At 38.8% G+C, this 8,168-nt stretch overlaps 1 pseudogene; it reads right to left on the minus strand.

Annotated features, from left to right (window-relative positions):
* Positions 1-4,824: 4,824 nt before the first annotated feature.
* LOC133086901 (eukaryotic translation initiation factor 4 gamma 2-like) lies at positions 4,825-7,858 on the minus strand (annotated as a pseudogene).
* Positions 7,859-8,168: the final 310 nt, after the last annotated feature.

An 8,168-nucleotide genomic window follows, 5' to 3' on the forward strand; every position in this document is an offset into this window, starting at 1 on the left:
AATAAATGCTCTTACTTGAGTGGAGTTAGGGTAAAGATTGTTTTAAATCCATAAAAGATGAAGGTTAATTTTACTGAAGTTCTTTATGGTCAGGGAACATAATTTTGAAAAATCCATGGCCTAGTACAGAATGAAAAGTTTGTTTTGATAGAGAGAAAAGGATGATAGGAACAGATTACTAAAACTTGTAAAACCAACAATGGCATTCTTTTTTTTTAAAGAAATATTTATACTTAATCTCATTAAATAAGAATATATATTAAAACATACATATATATATGCATATGTATACATATACACTTATATACATATACATTAAATTCCTTAAAAAGGAATATTTATACTTCATCCCACTTAACATTAATACACACTCAGTGTAAAAAATCAAAAGGCATAGAAATATGTAAAATAGAGTTAGTATTTCTTTCCTCTTACCCTTTAAAGATGATCACTGTGGACTTTTTGTATATATATTTCCAAACTTTTAAATTATCTATATACAGAACTATCTAGATTTTAAAAAAACAAAATAGAAATCACATTAAGAATTGTGCAACACGGTGTATTTTAGTTGACGTATACGGACAGATATCATTCCATTATGCATTTTCCTAACCAGTTATTTTCTCCAGAAAGCATCCCTAAGTATGGTGTGTTAAGCAAAATTTAAAAGAAATTCTCAGTTATTTCATTTTTCCAGAGTATCACTTAAGCTCACCCAATTCTGTTCCTTATTGTTACCATTTCCCCCGTTTCTCAAATGTCTGACACCCTGCACCAGCTAACGCATTTCCTTCCACCAGTGTGCCAGACTGGTGAAAATATTAGCAATTACACTGCCACCTTGTGCCAGAGTCCATCTGAGTGCCACTTGCCATCCGTGAAGGGGTTCTCATTGCCAACTGAGGAACAAGAGATTCAGCTCTAAAATCCTATCTTAGTATTTATTCGTAGACAACACATGGCAGTCATCGCTTGCAATAGGTTGGGTCTCTTGGGAAGCAAACCCTGTGTTGGAGATTAGCATCCACGGTATTTATTAGGTAGTGCTCTTGGGAGAAGAAGGGGCAGGGGTGAAGAGGCAGAAGCTGACCTGTGATCAGTCTCAACAGTGCCTTCAACAATGGCTTTATTTCCACGATGGGCTTTGGCAGCCTGGTGACCTTATGAATTGTCCTAAGTTGAAGCAGCGGATACCCTGGAAAAACAGCATGAAATAAACTCTACACAGAAACAACAGAATACATCACGCATAATCCTTTCCCTTTTTTAAATCAATTTTTTGAACCTTCTGGTAACTATCAAAGGTAACCAATGAGCACGTGCTATTTGTTTTGTATAATTACTAACTCATGATTTTATATATGTATAAGATCTGTTTCAGGCCTTTCCAGTCATTTCCATTGATGCTCAAACTGTTCCACAAATTAGCCAGTGGGAGCTGCTCTAATTGTTTCCTCTGTCTCTTTTCTTTGACATCTATAATCGTTGATAGCTTTCTTGCTTTTCAGCACAAGATGCCAGAGATCTATTCAACATATTTTCCACTCAGACCTGGAGTCAATCAGTTTCACAAGGAGGAAAATTAAGTTCTGAGACCAGAATCGAAGCCCCAGAACTGGTCATTGCTACCGATTTGTTTTTGCTTCTGGAACTGCTCAGTGAACAGGTATTTACATAATATGTATTTTTAAAATAAGATAAATAAATGAAGGTAGGTGTCTTTGTCAGCTCAGGCTGCTATAACAAATACCATAGACTGAATGGCTTAAACAACAACATTTATTTCTCATAGTCCTGGAGGCTGGGAAGTCCAAGATCAAGGTGCCAGCAGATTTGGTGTCTGGTGCGAGCCCGCCTCCTGGCTTGTAGCTAGCCACCATCTTGCTGTAACCTCACATGAAAGAGACAGAGGTCATTTCTCTCCTGTCTCTTCTTTTGAGGGCTCTCTCTTGTGACCTAATTACCTCCCAAAAGCTCCGCCTCTAAATATAAATTAGAGCTTCAACAAATGAATTTTGGGGGGAAACAAACATTCAGTCCATAACAATGAGAATGTGTATTTTTTAGAATAAGAAAAAAATTGTGTATCCAAAATGATATTTCTATTTCAACTGTATGATTACTGTGTATTAATTTATTTGTTTTTATGCTTTTCTTTCCATATTTTCTTATATTGAAAATCTTGGTGACATGACATACACCTAATTACTCGTTTGATTTATCCTAAACCATACACATATAATAATTTCAAAATAACAATACCAATGTCTTTAATAATAAACCTACTGAATGCAGCCTGTGATTTATTTGTGGTAATTTTTATCCTTAGGATATATCTCACTAGCGATGGACTGTAAAAATATTGCATTTTAATTATTCTTTTCTGTGTGTTTATGTCAACAATTTGTTATGCAATTAGATTCTTTTTCATTTTTAGGAATTGCTTAGCTTTTTATTTCTGAAATAATTATACTTTTTGATTACATAAGGCTTTTACAGGGTTCCCTAGTAAATATATATTTGGACGTTCAGTTCCTTTTTCTGTTTCTTGCCCCATAGTAACCATTTTTAAATAGTTTTTGGTTTATCTTTCTACTGCTTCAAAACACAAGTAAATTTATACTTTTATTCCCTATTTAAAAGCATTTTTTTAATTTGAAAATTAGAAGGACTTTAAAACATAGTCATTTATTTGCATGACCTGGTCCTGTAGTTAGACAACTATATCAGATAGAAGATTGCTTTATTTTGTACTAATATAGACTCAGAGAATAGGACTTCTAATTAGAAAAAGCAAGTATTATGAATCTGTAAGGAAATGTATTGGAATATTATAATAAAAATAGAATATGTACTCATTCATATAGTGCTTTTCAGTTTATATAGCAATTTCACTATGAATTTATTAATTTGATTTTCACAATAATCTTACGACTTTATCTCCACTTTACAAATTGGAAACTAAGGGCTGGGGACAAAAATGCTTTGTCCAAGGCCTTGCCAGTTACTTGTCAGCTAATTACTGACCGAGGTAGGGGAAGAATTCAGCCTGTCTGCCTCCAATCCATATTGTAATGACTCTGCCTCTCAAATCACTTGCAAATATATATGGAACACTTGTGTCTTAGGCTGTGTCTTCTGTAGTTGTCCTAAGTTACTCCAAGTAAGTTTTCGAAGTAGGAAACCCTCTATTCCCTTTTTGAAGTTTCACAATACAAAATAACATTGTCAAGTCTCTGGAAATGTCTGTATTTTTTGAAATCTGTGTTATGTTGCATTTTAAAATGTTTCCTGATTTCACAAGACCACAGAACACCCCCCTTGGGCACCACACCCCGCTCCAGACTAGGCCTGAAAAGGTGTCAAAACAGTAAGACTTGTTATTGTTAAAAGCGTGGGTGAATGCACTTCATGGCAGCTTCAATAAGCAGTTATTTTCTTGACATAAACCATGCTTGAGAATTACATTTGGTTTAGATGGACATCTGTGATGTGTCGGAAGCCAAATTTTGAAGATCAATTGTGTTGTAATTTGATTCAGTCAATCCTTTAGCAACTTAACCAGGCCCTAATTAAAAAAAAAAACAAAACAACATTTACTGGTAATATTTTCCTCATAGAAAATTCACCCATATTTAGTTAACAGACTAACAGGAGAATCCACAGCAGCTTAGAGTTGCTTCCGTGTGTTCCTAGCAACGAGAAACCATGACAGAGCACGGCCTCAGCCGGAGTCTTCTGCATTTTCTCATCTGCAATGAGGTAAGTTGATGTGGAGGTAAATGAATCTGAGATACAAAGAAGTATTTACCCCTGGAAAATATGCTCTGCACTAAAACAGAGGTGAGTACAGATGCAAACAGAACAGAACACGTGGAGCTATAAAGCCTTGAGTTTTCAGGAAATTTATGTACAAAGTAATAAAGAACAACTACTACAATTACTTGATATAACAGGATATTCTTTATTGTCTCAAATTTTTTGTTATTTTTATTATGATTATTTCAGGTCAAGTGACCTATTTTTTTAAGAATAGAGAGAATGCTGTTTTGAAAAAAGAGGAGGCACTTTAAAACTTAGATTTTTTTCTCCATTCTTTTTTTTTTTTTTTTTCCCAAGTATCACAATGTTTATTGATAGATACAAGTATATAAAATCAGGGCATGAACATGACTTGATAAATTAAGTAGACTTAATTTCAATACTATAATAAGAGGGACCAATTCAAATTCTCACCATTTGTTTCACACCCACAAAGACCACTTCAAGGACATTTACGATCTCTCAAAACTGATCAGTTTTGTGCAAGTAAACCCTGTTTCTTTTAAAAAGACTTGTGCACTTGCCCAGGCTCAAGGATATTAAAATCTAGCACATAAAGCCCATTACTAGAGGTAGAAATACAGGCAATATACTATTACAGCAACAACCATCAATTACAGTTAAGAATTTTTCTGTAACAACCAAATGGATAATCAAATATTGCAACAACTCAAGTATTACTGAGCAAAGTGCATTTCTACAGTATTCAGTGTTGCTCTTCAGTTTTCTAACTTAAAACAGCCTATGATAACTGGCAGCAAAGAAGGTCCTTGCAACAGACTGCCTCTGCTTGAGAACTTGTGATGTGTAATTATTGCATGCTGCTAATATACTATCTAAACATTAAAGATACTCCTAAAATATTTGATGGTAGACTATGATTAAGACGTTACACTGCAAAAAAACCTTATGCAGAAAGAAATCCTGACATGCTTCTGCTTTAAATATTGTGCAAACATTACAGCAGAATGAATTTTCGCAGTGGTTAGGTCAAATGCAGTTACGTCATAGCAACGGTATGTTTTGCACAATTTAAGGCTTTGGCTGGTTCTTTTAGTCAGCTGCTTCTTCTGATTCTTCTTCAGCAGTTTCTAGGCAGGTTAGCCACTGATTCACCTAGAACAAAGCCTTGCCTTTCCCTGGAGACTCTTGGGTTATATCTTCTTTCCAAGCCAAGAAAGCTTCTTCAATAATCTCCATGTCATAGAAGTGAACAAAAAAGCGGAGTCACATGCCTTTAGGGAAGTTGCTATTGTAGCAGTGCACCTGAAGAGCATAGAGGGCACTGACTTGTAGATCAGCGTGATCATGAAGGAATTTCTGCATTACTGGCTTGGAGGAAAGAAGCAGTTGATTTTCCTGCTCTAACTGTTCTTTGGAAGGAGCAGAGGAAGAATCTGTTTCATCACTGGGTGGGTTTACTTCACTAGAAACGTACTGTAAGAAGCTAGTCATTAAGATGTTCACAAATCCTTTATCTACATGAAGTTTGGGAGAGATGTTACCTTTAATCCACTTATATATGGTTTGAGGAGATGGAGCCAACTTTATTTGCTTTAACAGTTCCTTCTCCAATTTGAGGAGTGGGAATAAGAAACTCAGTCCCTTTCCTTCCAAGGTCTCCAACATGCAGTCCTTATTCCGATCAATTTCTGGGAGCATTTTCTGCATATTGACCTTGCTTTGTTGGAAAAGCTCTGTTAACCATTCTCCATCTTGTAATTTAGCTAATTGCTGAAGACAGAGTAAGAAGAGAGGAAAATGGGTGCCACTTTCCAGTGGTTGAGCTAGTTCTGAAATGCTCACCAGCTCCGAAATGATAGCACGAGCTGAAAACTGTGCTAAATATGATTTCACCAAGGGGATGTCAACCTCCAGTTTGGGGCACTGGTCCAATACATTCAGGAAAGCCTGCATGAAGTTGTCACTTGTGGCTATCCCTTCCTGTTTGAGTAAACTGATCAAAGAACTTGCTTTTTCTTTATCTTCATCACTTCTGTCTAGTGCCAGGATGATTACTTTGCTTAACATCTCGGGGAGAAAGTGTTTAGGAGACCTCATCTCTCTTACACCACCGACAGCTTCGTTTGCATTTCCACTATTCGGTTACAACAGTTTCGGTTAATTTAAGCAGTTCTTCCTTTGATGGTGGTGGCTTTTTACTGGTCTTGGCAGGCTTTTTCTGAATAAGTGGTGGATTAGTTTTGAGACCAAGCTGAGGTGTCTGTCCCAGGGGTGGTGTTTGAGTGTGTGGTGGTTGTGTACTAGGAGGAGTCACAGTTATCTGGGGCTGAAGCTGTGGCACTTGATTTTTATTCATTAGGAAAGACTGAGCAGGCCTCAGGCTAATCTCATCTGCATTAAGCTGTCCTTTCTTAGAAAACTGAGGTGGCATATCCTTCGACTGCCCTTGCAGCTGGGATAAGAGTCCCTGACTCTGGTTATGGGAGAGCTGGCTTAGCCCCTGGCTTTTCATAAACTTGCCTCCCATCTCCCCAAACTGCGATTGTGTGGGAGGCATGATGTGTCCCCCATGGCCATTGAAGAGTTGATTTGAACGATGACGCCCCATGGTGGGTGAAAATCTGTCCTGGATAACTCCTGGACCAGTACCGATTCCGCTACCTGGCATTTGTCCAAACATATCAGCAAGTCCTCCAAGTGGGTCCCTATCCATTTTCATCCTGGGTGGCATGAAAGAAGTCACTTCTCATCCCTTGAGCCATAGGAGCAGGAATAAACACTCCTAGATCTTTTACTGCATCTTGACGGATCTGATTGATCGTCTTTGGTCCATTGTCAAGAAAAGCCTTGCGAGGAACCCAATGGTGTTCTCTCAACTCTACGGTATCCTGCAGCAGGAAACGAATCCTCGCCGGCAATTCCTTACTTAACATCAAGGAGCACATTTGGGCAAAGTACTGATCCACTAAGGACTTGGCTCGTTCGTGGTCTAACCTAGGTCCCACTGTCCTCATTATCTGACAGAGGCACTCCAAATCCTCTCCCATATCTTTGAGTTGGACTCTCTTCTTTTTCTCCAAAAGTGTTTTGATGCACTTATGAAGGATAGATTCATGAATAAGATCAAGCTTTCCAGGTTCTCCAGTGAATTTGATGTTCCCCAACATGTTGATCTTAGCAATGGCTCTCTGTTCCTCCTCCTGGGGGAGGGGGGGATTTTCACGCTTATCATAGACATCAACATTTCCGGTTCGGTTTTCAAATTCATCTTGTAATTTGGAAATGAGGAGGTGTCTGAATGTTGTGCTTTGCTTCTGTCCTGGCTGACCCTCTGCTGCTGGGCCATCAAAGTTTGGTGCATCTTCTGCCAATCGCAGACATAGCTGAGCACACAGTGAGCTATACTTTGGCTCTTCTAGGGCTTTGTCCACAATCAGCAGTATGACCCCCTTTAAGGATGAGTTTAGACTGTACACCCACATTGAGGAGCTCAAGGCATAGCTTGTCAAACCTCTCAGGAGTAAGCTTATTTAGTACGCCTCTTACTTTCCTGAAGATTGCATCATGTCGTTCTTTTTCATTTGCGGAGTTGTTTGCTGCGGAGTTGTCATCTCATCTAGTGCTTCGTGCAGGAATCCATTTCTGAGCGTTTTGCCCTGGGGTCCTCCCCAGGAACTCGCTGTTGCCAGCAGTCCTGGGATAGTGCTGAGGTGCCCCCCTACTTCCTCCTCCGCCCGAAGAAGCACTGAAACGAGAAGCACCCCCTTCTGCAGTCGCACTCTCCGCTTGGGCGGCTTGACAGCGAAGACTCTTCAAAAGAATAACGTTAATGGATGGGGTGGGGAGGGGAGGGGATGCAACAAATGAAAAACCTTCACCGAGAACTCGGCAGCTGCCTCCTCAGGATCCCGTCGTCCGGACAGGGAAGGGAGGGGGAGGGGAATGGAAAACAAAAGAGGGGGAGGGAAGGGGGAGGAAGGAGTCGGGACTGGCCTGAAACTCTCAGCTCAAAAGAGTCGCTGCTGCAGCCACCACCTCCATAGAGCTCCCGCTCGCTGCTGGCCTCCATTTTTAATTTCTGAGAAATTTCCTGGAGAATTTAAACTTTGTTTTTAAGTTTTTTTTTTTTTTAAGTACAGTTACATATAGACGTAGAAAAAATCTCTGGGGATTTGTATGGCCCTCGGGGGGTAAATTGAAAACACTGTTTTCTTGGACGAGTTCTTAAATAAAAAGGGGAATTAATTGCAGTATGGATTTTTTTCCTAAGGTAATGTTAATTCACTCATTCATCAAAGACCACAAAATTACTGTTTATTAAGTGCTCTGGATTCTGATAGGCCCTGTGGGAAATACAATCCAAATGTAGAGAATTCAAG

The sequence above is a fragment of the Eubalaena glacialis genome, chromosome 3 (assembly GCF_028564815.1).
Source record: "Eubalaena glacialis isolate mEubGla1 chromosome 3, mEubGla1.1.hap2.+ XY, whole genome shotgun sequence".
NCBI lineage: Eukaryota > Metazoa > Chordata > Mammalia > Artiodactyla > Balaenidae > Eubalaena > Eubalaena glacialis.